The sequence below is a fragment of the Mytilus californianus genome, unplaced genomic scaffold, assembly GCF_021869535.1.
Source record: "Mytilus californianus isolate M0D057914Y unplaced genomic scaffold, xbMytCali1.0.p SCAF_10, whole genome shotgun sequence".
NCBI classification, from domain to species: Eukaryota; Metazoa; Mollusca; class Bivalvia; order Mytilida; family Mytilidae; genus Mytilus; species Mytilus californianus.
Window position 1 is genome coordinate 70,945,581 of NW_026262582.1, and position 25,862 is coordinate 70,971,442.

At 32.9% G+C, this 25,862-nt stretch overlaps 1 protein-coding gene across 2 annotated transcripts in view; it reads right to left on the reverse strand.

Annotated features, from left to right (window-relative positions):
• The window catches only part of LOC127718452 (sulfotransferase 1B1-like), a 59,088-nt gene that overhangs the window by 9,731 nt on the left and 23,495 nt on the right, over positions 1-25,862 (reverse strand). The window lies entirely within an intron of this gene.

Here is a 25,862-nt window from a genome sequence, read left to right on the forward strand (position 1 = left end):
TCTTATATAATGTGATGATGGTGACCATACCTGTGACATATCTTATATAATGTGATGATGGTGACCATACCTGTTGCATATCTTATATAATGTGATGATGGTTACCATACCTGTGACATATCTTATATAATGTGATGATGGTTACCATACCTGTTGCATATCTTATATAATGTGATGAAGGTTACCATACTTGTTGCACATCTTATATAATGTGATGATGGTTACCATACCTGTGACATATCTTATATAATGTGATGATGGTTACCATACCTGTTGCACATCTTATATAATGTGATGATGGTTACCATACCTGTTGCATATCTTATATAATGTGATGAAGGTTACCATACCTGTGACATATCTTATATAATGTGATGATGGTTACCATACCTGTTGCATATCTTATATAATGTGATGATGGTTACCATACCTGTGACATATCTTATATAATGTGATGATGGTGACCATACCTGTGACATATCTTATATAATGTGATGATGGTTACCATACCTGTGACATATCTTATATAATGTGATGATGGTTACCATACCTGTTGCATATCTTATATAATGTGAGGATGGCTACCATACCTGTGACATATCTTATATAACGTGATGATGGTTACCATACCTGTTGAATATCTTATATAATGTGATGATGGTTACCATACCTGTTGCATATCTTATATAATGTGATGAGGGTTACCATACCTGTCGCATATCTTATATAATGTGATGATGGTTACCATACCTGTGACATATCTTATATAATGTGATGAAGGTTACCATACCTGTGACATATCTTATATAATGTGATGATGGTTACTATACCTGTTGCATATCTTATATAATGTGATGAAGGTTACCATACTTGTTGCATATCTTATATAATGTGATGATGGTTACCATACCTGTTGCACATCTTATATAATGTGATGATGGTTACCATACCTGGTGCATATCTTATATAATGTGATGATGGTTACTATACCTGTTGCATATCTTATATAATGTGATGAAGGTTACCATACCTGTTGCATATCTTATATTATGTGATGAAGGTTACCATACCTGTTGCACATCTTATATAATGTGATGAAGGTTACCATACTTGTTGCACATCTTATATAATGTGATGATGGTTACCATACCTGTGACATATCTTATATAATGTGATGATGGTTACCATACCTGTTGCACATCTTATATAATGTGATGATGGTTACCATACCTGTTGCATATCTTATATAATGTGATGATGGTTACCATACCTGTGACATATCTTATATAATGTGATGATGGTTACCATACCTGTTGCACATCTTATATAATGTGATGATGGTTACCATACCTGGTGCATATCTTATATAATGTGATGAAGGTTACCATACCTGTTGCACATCTTATATAATGTGATGATGGTTACTATACCTGTTGCACATCTTATATAATGTGATGATGGTTACCATACCTGTGACATATCTTATATAATGTGATGATGGTTACCATACCTGTTGCATATCTCATATAATGTGATGATGGTTACCATACCTGTGACATATCTTATATAATGTGATGATGGTGACCATACCTGTGACATATCTTATATAATGTGATGATGGTGACCATACCTGTTGCATATCTTATATAATGTGATGATGGTTACCATACCTGTGACATATCTTATATAATGTGATGATGGTTACCATACCTGTTGCATATCTTATATAATGTGATGAAGGTTACCATACTTGTTGCACATCTTATATAATGTGATGATGGTTACCATACCTGTGACATATCTTATATAATGTGATGATGGTTACCATACCTGTTGCACATCTTATATAATGTGATGATGGTTACCATACCTGTTGCATATCTTATATAATGTGATGAAGGTTACCATACCTGTGACATATCTTATATAATGTGATGATGGTTACCATACCTGTTGCATATCTTATATAATGTGATGATGGTTACCATACCTGTGACATATCTTATATAATGTGATGATGGTGACCATACCTGTGACATATCTTATATAATGTGATGATGGTTACCATACCTGTGACATATCTTATATAATGTGATGATGGTTACCATACCTGTTGCATATCTTATATAATGTGAGGATGGCTACCATACCTGTGACATATCTTATATAACGTGATGATGGTTACCATACCTGTTGAATATCTTATATAATGTGATGATGGTTACCATACCTGTTGCATATCTTATATAATGTGATGAGGGTTACCATACCTGTCGCATATCTTATATAATGTGATGATGGTTACCATACCTGTGACATATCTTATATAATGTGATGAAGGTTACCATACCTGTGACATATCTTATATAATGTGATGATGGTTACTATACCTGTTGCATATCTTATATAATGTGATGAAGGTTACCATACTTGTTGCATATCTTATATAATGTGATGATGGTTACCATACCTGTTGCACATCTTATATAATGTGATGATGGTTACCATACCTGGTGCATATCTTATATAATGTGATGAAGGTTACCATACCTGTTGCACATCTTATATAATGTGATGATGGTTACTATACCTGTTGCACATCTTATATAATGTGATGATGGTTACCATACCTGTGACATATCTTATATAATGTGATGATGGTTACCATACCTGTTGCATATCTCATATAATGTGATGATGGTTACCATACCTGTGACATATCTTATATAATGTGATGATGGTGACCATACCTGTGACATATCTTATATAATGTGATGATGGTGACCATACCTGTTGCATATCTTATATAATGTGATGATGGTTACCATACCTGTGACATATCTTATATAATGTGATGATGGTTACCATACCTGTTGCATATCTTATATAATGTGATGAAGGTTACCATACTTGTTGCACATCTTATATAATGTGATGATGGTTACCATACCTGTGACATATCTTATATAATGTGATGATGGTTACCATACCTGTTGCACATCTTATATAATGTGATGATGGTTACCATACCTGTTGCATATCTTATATAATGTGATGAAGGTTACCATACCTGTGACATATCTTATATAATGTGATGATGGTTACCATACCTGTTGCATATCTTATATAATGTGATGATGGTTACCATACCTGTGACATATCTTATATAATGTGATGATGGTGACCATACCTGTGACATATCTTATATAATGTGATGATGGTTACCATACCTGTGACATATCTTATATAATGTGATGATGGTTACCATACCTGTTGCATATCTTATATAATGTGAGGATGGCTACCATACCTGTGACATATCTTATATAACGTGATGATGGTTACCATACCTGTTGAATATCTTATATAATGTGATGATGGTTACCATACCTGTTGCATATCTTATATAATGTGATGAGGGTTACCATACCTGTCGCATATCTTATATAATGTGATGATGGTTACCATACCTGTGACATATCTTATATAATGTGATGAAGGTTACCATACCTGTGACATATCTTATATAATGTGATGATGGTTACTATACCTGTTGCATATCTTATATAATGTGATGAAGGTTACCATACTTGTTGCATATCTTATATAATGTGATGATGGTTACCATACCTGTTGCACATCTTATATAATGTGATGATGGTTACCATACCTGGTGCATATCTTATATAATGTGATGATGGTTACTATAACTGTTGCATATCTTATATAATGTGATGAAGGTTACCATACCTGTTGCATATCTTATATTATGTGATGAAGGTTACCATACCTGTTGCACATCTTATATAATGTGATGAAGGTTACCATACTTGTTGCACATCTTATATAATGTGATGATGGTTACCATACCTGTGACATATCTTATATAATGTGATGATGGTTACCATACCTGTTGCACATCTTATATAATGTGATGATGGTTACCATACCTGTTGCATATCTTATATAATGTGATGATGGTTACCATACCTGTGACATATCTTATATAATGTGATGATGGTTACCATACCTGTTGCACATCTTATATAATGTGATGATGGTTACCATACCTGGTGCATATCTTATATAATGTGATGAAGGTTACCATACCTGTTGCACATCTTATATAATGTGATGATGGTTACTATACCTGTTGCACATCTTATATAATGTGATGATGGTTACCATACCTGTGACATATCTTATATAATGTGATGATGGTTACCATACCTGTTGCATATCTCATATAATGTGATGATGGTTACCATACCTGTGACATATCTTATATAATGTGATGATGGTGACCATACCTGTGACATATCTTATATAATGTGATGATGGTGACCATACCTGTTGCATATCTTATATAATGTGATGATGGTTACCATACCTGTGACATATCTTATATAATGTGATGATGGTTACCATACCTGTTGCATATCTTATATAATGTGATGAAGGTTACCATACTTGTTGCACATCTTATATAATGTGATGATGGTTACCATACCTGTGACATATCTTATATAATGTGATGATGGTTACCATACCTGTTGCACATCTTATATAATGTGATGATGGTTACCATACCTGTTGCATATCTTATATAATGTGATGATGGTGACCATACCTGTGACATATCTTATATAATGTAATGATGGTTACCATACCTGTGACATATCTTATATAATGTGATGATGGTTACCATACCTGTTGCACATCTTATATAATGTGATGATGGTTACCATACCTGTTGAATATCTTATTTAATGTGATGATGGTTACCATACCTGTTGAATATCTTATATAATGTGATAATGGTTACCATACCTGTTGCATATCTTATATAATGTGATGATGGTTACCATACCTGTTGCATATCTTATATAATGTGATGAAGGTTACCATACCTGTTGCATATCTTATATAATGTGATGATGGTTACCATACCTGTGACATATCTTATATAATGTGATGATGGTTACCATACCTGTGACATATCTTATATAATGTGATGATGGTTACCATACCTGTTGAATATCTTATATAATGTGATGATGGTTACCATACCTGTGACATATCTTATATAATGTGATGATGGTTACTATACCTGTTGCATATCTTATATAATGTGATGATGGTTACCATACCTGTTGCATATCTTACATAATGTGATGAAGGTTACCATACTTGTTGCACATCTTATATAATGTGATGATGGTTACCATACCTGTTGCACATCTTATATAATGTGATGATGGTTACCATACCTGGTGCATATCTTATATAATGTGATGATGGTTACTATACCTGTTGCATATCTTATATAATGTGATGAAGGTTACCATACCTGTTGCATATCTTATATAATGTGATGATGGTTACCATACCTGTTGCATATCTTATATAATGTGATGAAGGTTACCATACTTGTTGCACATCTTATATAATGTGATGATGGTTACCATACCTGTTGCACATCTTATATAATGTGATGATGGTTACCATACCTGGTGCATATCTTATATAATGTGATGATGGTTACTATACCTGTTGCATATCTTATATAATGTGATGAAGGTTACCATACCTGTTGCATATCTTATATTATGTGATGAAGGTTACCATACCTGTTGCATATCTTATATAATGTGATGAAGGTTACCATACTTGTTGCACATCTTATATAATGTGATGATGGTTACCATACCTGTGACATATCTTATATAATGTGATGATGGTTACCATACCTGTTGCACATCTTATATAATGTGATGATGGTTACCATACCTGGTGCATATCTTATATAATGTGATGAAGGTTACCATACCTGTTACACATCTTATATAATGTGATGATGGTTACTATACCTGTTGCACATCTTATATAATGTGATGATGGTTACCAAACCTGTGACATATCTTATATAATGTGATGATGGTTACCATACCTGTTGCATATCTCATATAATGTGATGATGGTTACCATACCTGTGACATATCTTATATAATGTGATGATGGTGACCATACCTGTGACATATCTTATATAATGTGATGATGGTGACCATACCTGTTGCATATCTTATATAATGTGATGATGGTTACCATACCTGTGACATATCTTATATAATGTGATGATGGTTACCATACCTGTTGCATATCTTATATAATGTGATGAAGGTTACCATACTTGTTGCACATCTTATATAATGTGATGATGGTTACCATACCTGTGACATATCTTATATAATGTGATGATGGTTACCATACCTGTTGCACATCTTATATAATGTGATGATGGTTACCATACCTGTTGCATATCTTATATAATGTGATGAAGGTTACCATACCTGTGACATATCTTATATAATGTGATGATGGTTACCATACCTGTTGAATATCTTATATAATGTGATGATGGTTACCATACCTGTGACATATCTTATATAATGTGATGATGGTGACCATACCTGTGACATATCTTATATAATGTGATGATGGTTACCATACCTGTGACATATCTTATATAATGTGATGATGGTTACCATACCTGTTGCATATCTTATATAATGTGATGATGGTTACCATACCTGTGACATATCTTATATAATGTGATGATGGTTACTATACCTGTTGCATATCTTATATAATGTGATGATGGTTACCATACCTGTTGCATATCTTATATAATGTGATGAAGGTTACCATACTTGTTGCACATCTTATATAATGTGATGATGGTTACCATACCTGTTGCACATCTTATATAATGTGATGATGGTAACCATACCTGGTGCATATCTTATATAATGTGATGATGGTGACCATACCTGTTGCATATCTTATATAATGTGATGATGGTTACCATACCTGTGACATATCTTATATAATGTGATGAAGGTTACCATACCTGTGACATATCTTATATAATGTGATGATGGTTACCATACCTGGTGCATATCTTATACAATGTGATGATGGTTACTATACCTGTGACATATCTTATATAATGTGATGATGGTTACTATACCTGTGACATATCTTATATAATGTGATGATGGTTACCATACCTGTTGAATATCTTATATAATGTGATGATGGTTACCATACCTGTGACATATCTTATATAATGTGATGATGGTGACCATACCTGTGACATATCTTATATAATGTGATGATGGTTACCATACCTGTGACATATCTTATATAATGTGATGATGGTTACCATACCTGTTGCATATCTTATATAATGTGATGATGGTTACCATACCTGTGACATATCTTATATAATGTGATGATGGTTACTATACCTGTTGCATATCTTATATAATGTGATGATGGTTACCATACCTGTTGCATATCTTATATAATGTGATGAAGGTTACCATACTTGTTGCACATCTTATATAATTTGATGATGGTTACCATACCTGTTGCACATCTTATAGAATGTGATGATGGTTACCATACCTGGTGCATATCTTATACAATGTGATGATGGTGATCATACCTGTTGCATATCTTATATAATGTGATGATGGTTACCATACCTGTGACATATCTTATATAATGTGATGAAGGTTACCATACCTGTGACATATCTTATATAATGTGATGATGGTTACCATACCTGGTGCATATCTTATATAATGTGATGATAGTTACTATACCTGTGACATATCTTATATAATGTGATGATGGTTACTATACCTGTGACATATCTTATATAATGTGATGATGGTTACTATACCTGTGACATATCTTATATAATGTGATGATGGTTACCATACCTGTTGCATATCTTATATAATGTGATGATGGTTACCATACCTGTGACATATCTTATATAATGTGATGATGGTTACTATACCTGTTGCATATCTTATATAATGTGATGATGGTTACCATACCTGTTGCATATCTTATATAATGTGATGAAGGTTACCATACTTGTTGCACATCTTATATAATGTGATGATGGTTACCATACCTGTTGCACATCTTATATAATGTGATGATGGTAACCATACCTGGTGCATATCTTATATAATGTGATGATGGTGACCATACCTGTTGCATATCTTATATAATGTGATGATGGTTACCATACCTGTGACATATCTTATATAATGTGATGAAGGTTACCATACCTGTGAAATATCTTATATAATGTGATGATGGTTACCATACCTGGTGCATATCTTATATAATGTGATGATGGTTACTATACCTGTGACATATCTTATATAATGTGATGATGGTTACCATACCTGTGACATATCTTATATAATGTGATGAAGGTTACCATACCTGTGAAATATCTTATATAATGTGATGATGGTTACCATACCTGGTGCATATCTTATATAATGTGATGATGGTTACTATACCTGTGACATATCTTATATAATGTGATGATGGTTACCATACCTGTGACATATCTTATATAATGTGATGATGGTTACCATACCTGGTGCATATCTTATATAATGTGATGATGGTTACTATACCTGTGACATATCTTATATAATGTGATGATGGTTACTATACCTGTGACATATCTTATATAATGTGATGATGGTTACCATACCTGTTGAATATCTTATATAATGTGATGATGGTTACCATACCTGTGACATATCTTATATAATGTGATGATGGTGACCATACCTGTGACATATCTTATATAATGTGATGATGGTTACCATACCTGTGACATATCTTATATAATGTGATGATGGTTACCATACCTGTTGCATATCTTATATAATGTGATGATGGTTACCATACCTGTGACATATCTTATATAATGTGATGATGGTTACTATACCTGTTGCATATCTTATATAATGTGATGATGGTTACCATACCTGTTGCATATCTTATATAATGTGATGAAGGTTACCATACTTGTTGCACATCTTATATAATGTGATGATGGTTACCATACCTGTTGCACATCTTATAGAATGTGATGATGGTTACCATACCTGGTGCATATCTTATATAATGTGATGATGGTGATCATACCTGTTGCATATCTTATATAATGTGATGATGGTTACCATACCTGTGACATATCTTATATAATGTGATGAAGGTTACCATACCTGTGACATATCTTATATAATGTGATGATGGTTACCATACCTGGTGCATATCTTATATAATGTGATGATAGTTACTATACCTGTGACATATCTTATATAATGTGATGATGGTTACTATACCTGTGACATATCTTATATAATGTGATGATGGTTACTATACCTGTGACATATCTTATATAATGTGATGATGGTTACCATACCTGTTGCATATCTTATATAATGTGATGATGGTTACCATACCTGTGACATATCTTATATAATGTGATGATGGTTACTATACCTGTTGCATATCTTATATAATGTGATGATGGTTACCATACCTGTTGCATATCTTATATAATGTGATGAAAGTTACCATACTTGTTGCACATCTTATATAATGTGATGATGGTAACCATACCTGGTGCATATCTTATATAATGTGATGATGGTGACCATACCTGTTGCATATCTTATATAATGTGATGATGGTTACCATACCTGTGACATATCTTATATAATGTGATGAAGGTTACCATACCTGTGAAATATCTTATATAATGTGATGATGGTTACCATACCTGGTGCATATCTTATATAATGTGATGATGGTTACTATACCTGTGACATATCTTATATAATGTGATGATGGTTACCATACCTGTGACATATCTTATATAATGTGATGATGGTTACCATACCTGTGACATATCTTATATAATGTGATGAAGGTTACCATACCTGTGACATATCTTATATAATGTGATGATGGTTACCATACCTGGTGCATATCTTATATAATGTGATGATGGTTACTATACCTGTGACATATCTTATATAATGTGATGATGGTTACCATACCTGTGACATATCTTATATAATGTGATGATGGTTACCATACCTGTGACATATCTTATATAATGTGATGATGGTTACCATACCTGTTGCATATCTTATATAATGTGATGATGGTTACCATACCTGTTGCATATCTTATATAATGTGATGATGGTTACTATACCTGGTGCATATCTTATATAATGTGATGATGGTTACCATACCTGGTGCATATCTTATATAATGTGATGATGGTGACCATACCTGTTGCACATCTTATATAATGTGATGATGGTTACCATACCTGGTGCATATCTTATATAATGTGATGATGGTGACCATACCTGTTGCACATCTTATATAATGTGATGATGGTTACCATACCTGGTGCATATCTTATATAATGTGATGAAGGTTACCATACCTGTGACATATCTTATATAATGTGATGATGGTTACCATAACTGGTGCATATCTTATATAATGTGATGATGGTTACTATACCTGTGACATATCTTATATAATGTGATGATGATGACCATACCTGTGACATATCTTATATAATGTGATGAATAATGTGATGATGGTTACCATACCTGTTGCATATCTTATATAATGTGATGATGGTAACCATACCTGTGACATATCTTATATAATGTGATGAATAATGTGATGATGGTTACCATACTTGTTGCACATCTTATATAATGTGATGATGGTTACCATACCTGTTGCACATCTTATATAATGTGATGATGGTTACCATACCTGGTGCATATCTTATATAATGTGATGATGGTGACCATACAAGTTGCATATCTTATATAATGTGATGATGGTTACCATACCTGTGACATATCTTATATAATGTGATGGAGGTTACCATACCTGTGACATATCTTATATAATGTGATGATGGTTACCATACCTGGTGCATATCTTATATAATGTGATGATGGTTACTATACCTGTGACATATCTTATATAATGTGATGATGGTTACCATACCTGTTGCATATCTTATATAATGTGATGATGGTTACCATACCTGGTGCATATCTTATATAATGTGATGAATAATGTGATGATGGTTACCATACCTGTTGCATATCTTATATAATGTGATGATGGTTACCATACCTGGTGCATATCTTATATAATGTGATGATGGTAACCATACCTGTGACATATCTTATATAATGTGATGATGGTAACCATACCTGTGACATATCTTATATAATGTGATGAATAATGTGATGATGGTTACCATACCTGTTGCATATCTTATATAATGTGATGATGGTTACCATACCTGGTGCATATCTTATATAATGTGATGATGGTTTCCATACCTGTTGCATATCTTATATAATGTGATGATGGTTACCATACCTGTTGCACATCTTATATAATGTGATGATGGTTACCATACCTGTGACATATCTTATATAATGTGATGAAGGTTACCATACCTGTGACATATCTTATATAATGTGATGATGGTTACCATACCTGTGACATATCTTATATAATGTGATGATGGTTACCATACCTGTTGCATATCTTATATAATGTGATGATGGTGACCATACCTGTTGCATATCTTATATAATGTGATGATGGTTACCATACCTGTGACATATCTTATATAATGTGATGAAGGTTACCATACCTGTGACATAACTTATATAATGTGTTGATGGTTACCATACCTGTGACATATCTTATATAATGTGATGAAGGTTACCATACCTGTGACATATCTTATATAATGTGATGATGGTTACCATACCTGTGACATATCTTATATAATGTGATGATGGTTACCATACCTGTTGCATATTTTATATAATGTGATGATGGTTACCATACCTGTTGAATATCTTATATAATGTGATGATGGTTACCATACCTGTTGCATATTTTATATAATGTGATGATGGTTACCATACCTGTTGCATATCTCATATAATGTGATGATGGTTACCATACCTGTGACATATCTTATATAATGTGATGAAGGTTACCATACCTGTTGCACATCTTATATAATGTGATGAATGTTACTATACCTGTGGCATATCTCATATAATGTGATGATGGTTACCATACCTGTTGCATATCTTATATAATGTGATGATGGTTACCATACCTGTGACATATCTTATAGAATGTGATGAAGGTTACCATACCTGTTGCACATCTTATATAATGTGATGAAGGTTACTATACCTGTGGCATATCTCATATAATGTGATGATGGTTACCATACCTGTTGCATATCTTATATAATGTGATGATGGTTACCATACCTGTTGCATATCTTATATAATGTGATGATGGTTACCATACCTGTTGCACATCTTATATAATGTGATGAAGGTTACTATACCTGTGCATATCTTATATAATGTGATGATGGTTACCATACCTGTGACATATCTTATATAATGTGATGATGGTGACCATACCTGTGACATATCTTATATAATGTGATGATGGTTACCATACCTGTGACATATCTTATATAATGTGATGATGGTTACCATACCTGTTGAATATCTTATATAATGTGATGATGGTTACCATACCTGTTGCATATCTTATATAATGTGATGATGGTTACTATACCTGTTGCATATCTTATATAATGTGATGAAGGTTACCATACCTGTGACATATCTTATATAATGTGATGAAGGTTACCATACCTGTTGCATATCTTATATAATGTGATGATGGTTACCATACCTGTGACATATCTTATATAATGTGATGAAGGTAACCATACCTGTTGAATATCTTATATAATGTGATGAAGGTTACTATACCTGTTGAATATCTTATATAATGTGATGATGGTTACCATACCTGTTGCATATCTTATATAATATGATGAAGGTTACCATACCTGTGACATATCTTATATAATGTGATGTTGGTTACCATACCTGTTGCATATCTTATATAATGTGATGATGGTGACCATACCTGTTGCATATCTTATATAATGTGATGATGGTGACCATAACTGTGAAACATCTTATATAATGTGATGATGGTTACCATACCTGTTGCATATCTTATATAATGTGATGATGGTTACCATACCTGTGACATATCTTATATAATGTGATGATGGTGACCATACCTAGTGCATATCTTATATAATGTGATGATGGTTACCATACCTGTTGCATATCTTATATAATGTGACGATGGTTACCATACCTGTGACATATCTTATATAATGTGATGTTGGTTACCATACCTGTGACACATCTTATATAATGTGATGATGGTTACCATACCTGTTGCATATCTTATATAATGTGATGATGGTTACCATACCTGTGACATATCTTATATAATGTGATGATGGTAACCATACCTGTTGCATATCTTATATAATGTGATGATGGTTACCATACCTGTGACATATCTTATATAATGTGATGATTGTTACCATACCTGTTGCATATCTTATATAATGTGATGATGGTTACCATACCTGTTGCATATCTTATATAATGTGATGATGGTTACCATACCTGTTTGATGGTTACCATACCTGTGACATATCTTATATAATGTGATGATGATGGTTACCATACCTGTTGCATATCTTATATAATGTGATGAAGGTTACCATACCTGGTCCATATCTTATATAATATGATGATGGTTACCATACCTGGTCCATATCTTTAATAATGTGATGATGGTGACCACACCTGGTCCATATCTTTAATAATGTGATGATGGTGACCATACCTGTTCCATATCGTATATAATGTGATGATGGTTACTATACCTGGTCCATATCTTATATAATGTGATGATGGTTACCATACCTGTGGCATATCTTATATAATGTGATGATGGTTACCATACCTGTGACATATCTTATATAATGTGATGATGGTTACCATACCTGTTTGATTGTTACCATACCTGTGACATATCTTATATAATGTGATGATGGTTACCATACCTGTGACATATCTTATATAATGTGATGATGGTTACCATACCTGTTGAATATCTTATATAATGTGATAATGGTTACCATACCTGTGACATATCTAATATAATGTGATGATGGTTACCATACCTGTTGCATATTTTATATAATGTGATGATGGTTACCATACCTGGTGCATATCTTATATAATGTGATGATGGTTACCATACCTGTTGCATATCTCATATAATGTGATGATGGTCACCATACCTGTGACATATCTTATATAATGTGATGATGGTGACCATACCTGTTCCATATCGTATATAATGTGATGATGGTTACCATACCTGTTGCATATCTTATATAATGTGATGATGGTTACCATACCTGTTTGATGGTTACCATACCTGTGACATATCTTATATAATGTGATGATGGTTACCATACCTGTTGCATATCTTATATAATGTGATGAAGGTTACCATACCTGGTCCATATCTTATATAATATGATGATGGTTACCATACCTGGTCCATATCTTTAATAATGTGATGATGGTGACCATACCTGTTCCATATCGTATATAATGTGATGATGGTTACTATACCTGGTCCATATCTTATATAATGTGATGATGGTTACCATACCTGTGGCATATCTTATATAATGTGATGATGGTTACCATACCTGTTGGATATCTTATATAATGTGATGATGGTTACCATACCTGTGACATATCTTATATAATGTGATGATGGTTACCATACCTGTGACATATCTTATATAATGTGATGATGGTGACCATACCTGTGACATATCTTATATAATGTGATGATGGTTACTATACCTGGTCCATATCTTATATAATGTGATGATGGTGACCATACCTGGTCCATATCTTATATAATGTGATGATGGTTACCATACCTGTGGCATATCTTATATAATGTGATGATGGTGACCATACCTGTTCCATATCTTATATAATGTGATGATGGTGACCATACCTGTTCCATATCTTATATAATGTGATGATGGTGACCATACCTGGTGCATATCTTATATAATGTGATGAAGGTGACCATACCTGGTCCATATCTTATATAATGTGATGATGGTTACCATACCTGGTCCATATCTTATATAATGTGATGATGGTTACCATACCTGTGACATATCTTATATAATGTGATGATGGTTACCATACCTGTGACATATCTTATATAATGTGATGATGGTTACCATACCTGTGACATATCTTATATAATGTGATGATGGTTACCATAGCTGTGACATATCTTATATAATGTGATGAGGGTTACCATACCTGTGACATATCTTATATAATGTGATGAGGGTTACCATACCTGTGACATATCTTATATAATGTGATGATGGTTACCATACCTGTGACATATCTTATATAATGTGATGATGGTTACCATACCTGTTGCATATCTTATATAATGTGATGATGGTTACCATACCTGTGACACATCTTATATAATGTGATGATGGTTACCATACCTGTGACATATCTTATATAATTTGATGATGGTTACCATACCTGTTGCACATTTTATATAATGTGATGATGGTTACCATACCTGTGACATATCTTATATAATGTGATGATGGTTACCATACCTGTGACATATCTTATATAATGTGATGAAGGTTACCATACCTGTGACATATCTTATATAATGTGATGATGGTTACCATACCTGTTGCATATCTTATATAATGTGATGATGGTTACCATACCTGTGACACATCTTATATAATGTGATGATGGTTACCATACCTGTTGCATATCTTATATAATGTGATGATGGTTACCATACCTGTGACATATCTTATATAATGTGATGATGGTTACCATACCTGTGACATATCTTATATAATGTGATGATGGTTACCATACCTGTTGAATATCTTATATAATGTGATGATGGTTACCATACCTGTTCCATATCTTATATAATGTGATGATGGTGACCATACCTGGTGCATATCTTATATAATGTGATGAAGGTGACCATACCTGGTCCATATCTTATATAATGTGATGATGGTTACTATACCTGTGACATATCTTATATAATGTGATGATGGTTACCATACCTGTGACATATCTTATATAATGTGATGATGGTTACCATACCTGTTGAATATCTTATATAATGTGATGATGGTTACCATACCTGTTCCATATCTTATATAATGTGATGAAGGTTACCATACCTGGTCCATATCTTATATAATATGATGATGGTTACCATACCTGGTCCATATCTTATATAATGTGATGATGGTGACCATACCTGTGACATATCTTATATAATGTGATGATGGTGACAATACCTGTTCCATATCTTATATAATGTGATGATGGTTACTATACCTGGTCCATATCTTATTTAATGTGATGATGGTGACCATACCTGTGACATATCTTATATAATGTGATGATGGTTACCATACCTGTTGCATATCTTATATAATGTGATGATGGTGACCATACCTGTTCCATATCTTATATAATGTGATGATGGTGACCATACCTGGTGCATATCTTATATAATGTGATGAAGGTGACCATACCTGGTCCATATCTTATATAATGTGATGATGGTTACCATACCTGTGACATATCTTATATAATGTGATGATGGTTACCATACCTGTGACATATCTTATATAATGTGATGATGGTTACCATACCTGTGACATATCTTATATAATGTGATGATGGTTACCATACCTGTGACATATCTTATATAATGTGATGATGGTTACCATACCTGTGACATATCTTATATAATGTGATGATGGTTACCATACCTGTTGCATATCTTATATAATGTGATGATGGTTACCATACCTGTTGTATATCTTATATAATGTGATGATGGTTACCATACCTGTGACATATCTTATATAATGTGATGATGGTTACCATACCTGTGACACATCTTATATAATGTGATGATGGTTACCATACCTGTTGCATATCTTATATAATGTGATGATGGTTACCATACCTGTTTGATGGTTACCATACCTGTGACATATCTTATATAATGTGATGATGGTTACCATACCTGTTGCATATCTTATATAATGTGATCAAGGTTACCATACCTGGTCCATATCTTATATAATATGATGATGGTTACCATACCTGTGACATATCTTATATAATGTGATGAAGGTTACCATGCCTGTGACATATCTTATATAATGTGATGATGGTTACCATACCTGTTGCATCTCATATATATTGTGATGATGGTTACCATACCTGTGACATATCTTATATAATGTGATGATGGTAACCATACCTGTTGCATATCTTATATAATGTGATGATGGTTACCATACCTGTTGAATATCTTATATAATGTGATGATGGTTACCATACCTGTGACATATCTGATATAATGTGATGAAGGTTACTATACCTGTGACATATCTTATATAATGTGATGATGGTGACCATACCTGTGACATATCTTATATAATGTGATGATGGTTACCATACCTGTTGCATATCTTATATAATGTGATGATGGTTACCATACCTGTGATATATCTTATATAATGTGATGATGGTGACCATACCTGTTCCATATCTTATATAATGTGATGATGGTGACCATACCTGTTCCATATCTTATATAATGTGATGATGGTGACCATACCTGGTGCATATCTTATATAATGTGATGAAGGTTACCATACCTGTGACATATCTTATATAATGTGATGATGGTTACCATACCTGTGACATATCTTATATAATGTGATGATGGTTACCATACCTGTGACATATCTTATATAATGTGATGATGGTTACCATACCTGTGACATATCTTATATAATGTGATGATGGTTACCATACCTGTGACATATCTTGTATAATGTGATGATGGTTACCATACCTGTGACATATCTTATATAATGTGATGAGGGTTACCATACCTGTGACATATCTTATATAATGTGATGATGGTTACTATACCTGTGACATATCTTATATAATGTGATGATGGTTACCATACCTGTTGCATATCTTATATAATGTGATGATGGTTACCATACCTGTGACACATCTTATATAATGTGATGATGGTTACCATACCTGTGACATATCTTATATAATGTGATGATGGTTACCATACCTGTTGCATATCTTATATAATGTGATGATGGTTACCATACCTGTGACATATCTTATATAATGTGATGATGGTTACCATACCTGTTGCATATCTTATATAATGTGATGATGGTTACCATACCTGTGACACATCTTATATAATGTGATGATGGTTACCATACCTGTGACATATCTTATATAATGTGATGATGGTTACCATACCTGTGACACATCTTATATAATGTGATGATGGTTACCATACCTGTGACATATCTTATATAATGTGATGAAGGTTACCATACCTATTGCATATCTTATATAATGTGATGATGGTTACCATACCTGTTGAATATCTTATATAATGTGATGATGGTTACCATACCTGTTGCATATCTTATATAATATGATGAAGGTTACCATACCTGTGACATATCTTATATAATGTGATGATGGTGACCATACCTGTTGCATATCTTATATAATGTGATGATGGTGACCATACCTGTTGCATATCTTATATAATGTGATGATGGTGACCATACCTGTGACACATCTTATATAATGTGATGATGGTTACCATACCTGTTGCATATCTTATATAATGTGATGTTGGTTACCATACCTGTGACACATCTTATATAATGTGATGATGGTTACCATACCTGTTGCATATCTTATATAATGTGATGATGGTTACCATACCTGTGACATATCTTATATAATGTGATGATGGTAACCATACCTGTTGCATATCTTATATAATGTGATGATGGTTACCATACCTGTGACATATCTTATATAATGTGATGATGGTTACCATACCTGTTGCATATCTTATATAATGTGATGATAGTTACCATACCTGTTGCATATCTTATATAATGTGATGATGGTTACCATACCTGTTTGATGGTTACCATACCTGTGACATATCTTATATAATGTGATGATGGTTACCATACCTGTTGCATATCTTATATAATGTGATGAAGGTTACCATACCTGGTCCATATCTTATATAATATGATGATGGTTACCATACCTGGTCCATATCTTTAATAATGTGATGATGGTGACCATACCTGTTCCATATCGTATATAATGTGATGATGGTTACTATACCTGGTCCATATCTTATATAATGTGATGATGGTTACCATACCTGTGGCATATCTTATATAATGTGATGATGGTTACCATACCTGTTGCATATCTTATATAATGTGATGATGGTTACCATACCTGTGACATATCTTATATAATGTGATGATGGTTACCATACCTGTGACATATCTTATATAATGTGATGATGGTGACCATACCTGTGACATATCTTATATAATGTGATGATGGTTACTATACCTGGTCCATATCTTATATAATGTGATGATGGTGACCATACCTGGTCCATATCTTATATAATGTGATGATGGTTACCATACCTGTTGCATATCTTATATAATGTGATGATGGTTACCATACCTGTGCCATATCTTATATAATGTGATGATGGTGACCATACCTGTTCCATATCTTATATAATGTGATGATGGTGACCATACCTGTTCCATATCTTATATAATGTGATGATGGTGACCATACCTGGTGCATATCTTATATAATGTGATGAAGGTGACCATACCTGGTCCATATCTTATATAATGTGATGATGGTTACCATACCTGGTCCATATCTTATATAATGTGATGATGGTTACCATACCTGTGACATATCTTATATAATGTGATGATGGTTACCATACCTGTGACATATCTTATATAATGTGATGATGGTTACCATACCTGTGACATATCTTATATAATGTGATGATGGTTACCATACCTGTGACATATCTTATATAATGTGATGAGGGTTACCATACCTGTGACATATCTTATATAATGTGATGAGGGTTACCATACCTGTGACATATCTTATATAATGTGATGATGGTTACCATACCTGTGACATATCTTATATAATGTGATGATGGTTACCATACCTGTTGCATATCTTATATAATGTGATGATGGTTACCATACCTGTGACACATCTTATATAATGTGATGATGGTTACCATACCTGTGACATATCTTATATAATGTGATGATGGTTACCATACCTGTTGCACATTTTATATAATGTGATGATGGTTACCATACCTGTGACATATCTTATATAATGTGATGAGGGTTACCATACCTGTGACATATCTTATATAATGTGATGAAGGTTACCATACCTGTGACATATCTTATATAATGTGATGATGGTTACCATACCTGTTGCATATCTTATATAATGTGATGATGGTTACCATACCTGTGACACATCTTATATAATGTGATGATGGTTACCATACCTGTTGCATATCTTATATAATGTGATGATGGTTACCATACCTGTGACATATCTTATATAATGTGATGATGGTTACCATACCTGTGACATATCTTATATAATGTGATGATGGTTACCATACCTGTTGAATATCTTATATAATGTGATGATGGTTACCATACCTGTTCCATATCTTATATAATGTGATGATGGTGACCATACCTGGTGCATATCTTATATAATGTGATGAAGGTGACCATACCTGTGACATATCTTATATAATGTGATGATGGTTACCATACCTGTGACATATCTTATATAATGTGATGATGGTTACCATACCTGTGACATATCTTATATAATGTGATGATGGTTACCATACCTGTTGAATATCTTATATAATGTGATGATGGTTACCATACCTGTTCCATATCTTATATAATGTGATGAAGGTTACCATACCTGGTCCATATCTTATATAATATGATGATGGTTACCATACCTGGTCCATATCTTATATAATGTGATGATGGTGACCATACCTGTGACATATCTTATATAATGTGATGATGGTGACAATACCTGTTCCATATCTTATATAATGTGATGATGGTTACTATACCTGGTCCATATCTTATTTAATGTGATGATGGTGACCATACCTGTGACATATCTTATATAATGTGATGATGGTTACCATACCTGTTGCATATCTTATATAATGTGATGATGGTGACCATACCTGTTCCATATCTTATATAATGTGATGATGGTGACCATACCTGGTGCATATCTTATATAATGTGATGAAGGTGACCATACCTGGTCCATATCTTATATAATGTGATGATGGTTACCATACCTGTGACATATCTTATATAATGTGATGATGGTTACCATACCTGTGACATATCTTATATAATGTGATGATGGTTACCATACCTGTGACATATCTTATATAATGTGATGATGGTTACCATACCTGTGACATATCTTATATAATGTGATGATGGTTACCATACCTGTGACATATCTTATATAATGTGATGATGGTTACCATACCTGTTGCATATCTTATATAATGTGATGATGGTTACCATACCTGTTGCATATCTTATATAATGTGATGATGGTTACCATACCTGTGACATATCTTATATAATGTGATGATGGTTACCATACCTGTGACACATCTTATATAATGTGATGATGGTTACCATACCTGTTGCATATCTTATATAATGTGATGATGGTTACCATACCTGTTTGATGGTTACCATACCTGTGACATATCTTATATAATGTGATGATGGTTACCATACCTGTTGCATATCTTATATAATGTGATGAAGGTTACCATACCTGGTCCATATCTTATATAATATGATGATGGTTACCATACCTGTGACATATCTTATATAATGTGATGATGGTTACCATACCTGTGACATATCTTATATAATGTGATGATGGTTACCATACCTGTGACATATCTTATATAATGTGATGATGGTTACCATACCTGTGACATATCTTATATAATGTGATGATGGTTACCATACCTGTGACATATCTTATATAATGTGATGATGGTTACCATACCTGTTGCATATCTTATATAATGTGATGATGGTTACCATACCTGTTGCATATCTTATATAATGTGATGATGGTTACCATACCTGTGACATATCTTATATAATGTGATGATGGTTACCATACCTGTGACACATCTTATATAATGTGATGATGGTTACCATACCTGTTGCATATCTTATATAATGTGATGATGGTTACCATACCTGTTTGATGGTTACCATACCTGTGACATATCTTATATAATGTGATGATGGTTACCATACCTGTTGCATATCTTATATAATGTGATGAAGGTTACCATACCTGGTCCATATCTTATATAATATGATGATGGTTACCATACCTGTGACATATCTTATATAATGTGATGAAGGTTACCATGCCTGTGACATATCTTATATAATGTGATGATGGTTACCATACCTGTTGCATCTCATATATATTGTGATGATGGTTACCATACCTGTGACATATCTTATATAATGTGATGATGGTAACCATACCTGTTGCATATCTTATATAATGTGATGATGGTTACCATACCTGTTGAATATCTTATATAATGTGATGATGGTTACCATACCTGTGACATATCTGATATAATGTGATGAAGGTTACTATACCTGTGACATATCTTATATAATGTGATGATGGTGACCATACCTGTGACATATCTTATATAATGTGATGATGGTTACCATACCTGTTGCATATCTTATATAATGTGATGATGGTTACCATACCTGTGATATATCTTATATAATGTGATGATGGTGACCATACCTGTTCCATATCTTATATAATGTGATGATGGTGACCATACCTGTTCCATATCTTATATAATGTGATGATGGTGACCATACCTGGTGCATATCTTATATAATGTGATGATGGTTACCATACCTGTGACATATCTTATATAATGTGATGATGGTTACCATACCTGTGACATATCTTATATAATGTGATGATGGTTACCATACCTGTGACATATCTTATATAATGTGATGATGGTTACCATACCTGTGACATATCTTATATAATGTGATGATGGTTACCATACCTGTGACATATCTTATATAATGTGATGAGGGTTACCATACCTGTGACATATCTTATATAATGTGATGATGGTTACTATACCTGTGACATATCTTATATAATGTGATGATGGTTACCATACCTGTTGCATATCTTATATAATGTGATGATGGTTACCATACCTGTGACACATCTTATATAATGTGATGATGGTTACCATACCTGTGACATATCTTATATAATGTGATGATGGTTACCATACCTGTTGCATATCTTATATAATGTGATGATGGTTACCATACCTGTTGCATATCTTATATAATGTGATGATGGTTACCATACCTGTGACATATCTTATATAATGTGATGATGGTTACCATACCTGTTGCATATCTTATATAATGTGATGATGGTTACCATACCTGTGACACATCTTATATAATGTGATGATGGTTACCATACCTGTGACATATCTTATATAATGTGATGATGGTTACCATACCTGTGACACATCTTATATAATGTGATGATGGTTACCATACCTGTGACACATCTTATATAATGTGATGAAGGTTACCATACCTGTGACATATCTTATATAATGTGATGATGGTTACCATACCTGTGACATATCTTATATAATGTGATGATGTTTACCATACCTGATGCATATCTTATATAATGTGATGATGGTTACCATACCTGTGACATATCTTATATAATGTGATGATGGTGACCATACCTGTGACATATCTTATATAATGTGATGATGGTTACCATACCTGTGACACATCTTATATAATGTGATGATGGTTACCATACCTGTTGCATACACTACAAACCAGTAAAAGTCTGAAATGGCCTATATCTGTACTCGACTGTACTGATTTTTACTCGACCAGTCTGAATTGGTCTGAAATTTACTTGATAATACTCGACCCCAGTCTGAACCATACTCGACTGTACTGAATCGTACTTGACCCTTATCTTTGCCATTGAAAATAGTCTGAACCATACTTAACAGTCTGAACTTGTACTCGACCAGTACTTAACCATTTTATATGAGTCTGAACCATGCTCGACCTAGTCTGAACCATACTCGACCTAGTCTGAACCATACTCGACCAAGTCTTAACCAACCTAGACCTATTCTTTGTATCTCTATATCAACTGAATTTTTTCAATTTAGGAAATGTTTAAAAAAAAATGAAATTTGACCAACAACTTGAAATTAAAAATGTATTCAATATAGTATTGAAATTAAAATTTCACAATAATCAATCATAATATAAATTCAACACAATATTCATCAACACTTACATAATTATATATATCAACTTTAAAATATAAATAAAACAAGCTGATCAAATAATCTCAAAAATGAATTGTGACTAATATTTTCAATGTTATACAAAATTTTTTGAATGTTTCAGAAGTATTTTATGGTAACTGGACTAATTTCACCATAAACTTAAGCCTAGTATAGATTTATGGTGTCAGTTGAGTTTAGTTAATAAAGCAGTGAATATTTTTTTTTATTAATATATATATAAAATATGAAGCAACTTAATAAATTTAAAAAAATGAGACCTTTGTTTTGTTTTGTTAAACCAAGAATTTAATATAATCATGATAATAGAATTTCCATAGCAATCCTTGATAACCTTTTTAAAAAAGGAAATGTGTTCCAAAGTAACAGTAAAAATTTATTTCAATTAGATTTAAGTATTTTTTGTCAAATTAAAGACATGGCATACAAAAAGCACTTTAATATGGTTTAATTACCTCAGTACATGTGTGTTTTACAGGTAAAAAGAAAGCCCTATTTTCTTAAACTCGTGTATTACTTATCTAGTATATTCGAAAGGCCTTGTTATTTAAATTAAACAGGATGTTGCAATTTTGAATAAATGTTATTTAGAATTTAATACCTCTGACCAGGTGTGATCTTATTAATGAGTTTGTCCCCAAGCAGGAGGTATTACTTTATACTTCACCACTAATCAGAAGAACAATTTTATTAATTTCTTTAATTTTATCCCTTTTTGATATAAATTATATATAATATAAAAAAAAATATCCCAAATTATAATAATAAATTTATTTCTAATATAAGGTTAAACAATTCATTGCTTTTGTTGGCTGTTGCTATATATGTCAGTTAAAAAGAAATTTATTTTAACAATTAAAAAAAGTAGAGGTTATTTGGTACAGTATGGTTCAGACTGGTCGAGTATTGTTCAGACCTTTGGTTAAGTATGGTTTAGACTGGAAATATGGTCGAGTACAGGTCGAGAATGGGTTAAGACTGTTTCAGACTGGTCGAGTAATAGTTCAGACTATTTTCAATGGAAAAGATAAGGGTCAAGTACGATTCAGTACAGTCGAGTATGGTTCAGACTGGGGTCGAGTAATGTCAAGTAAAAGTCAGACCAATTCAGACTGGTCGAGTAAAAATCAGTACAGTCGAGTACAGATATAGGCCATTTCAGACTTTTACTGGTTTGTAGTGATATCTTATATAATGTGATGATGGTTACCATACCTGTTTGATGGTTACCATACCTGTGACATATCTTATATAATGTGATGATGGTTACCATACCTGTTGCATATCTTATATAATGTGATGAAGGTTACCATACCTGGTCCATATCTTATATAATATGATGATGGTTACCATACCTGGTCCATATCTTATATAATGTGATGAAGGTTACCATACCTATGACATATCTTATATAATGTGATGATGGTTACCATACCTGTTGCATATCTTATATAATGTGATGATGGTTACCATACCTGTGACATATCTTATATA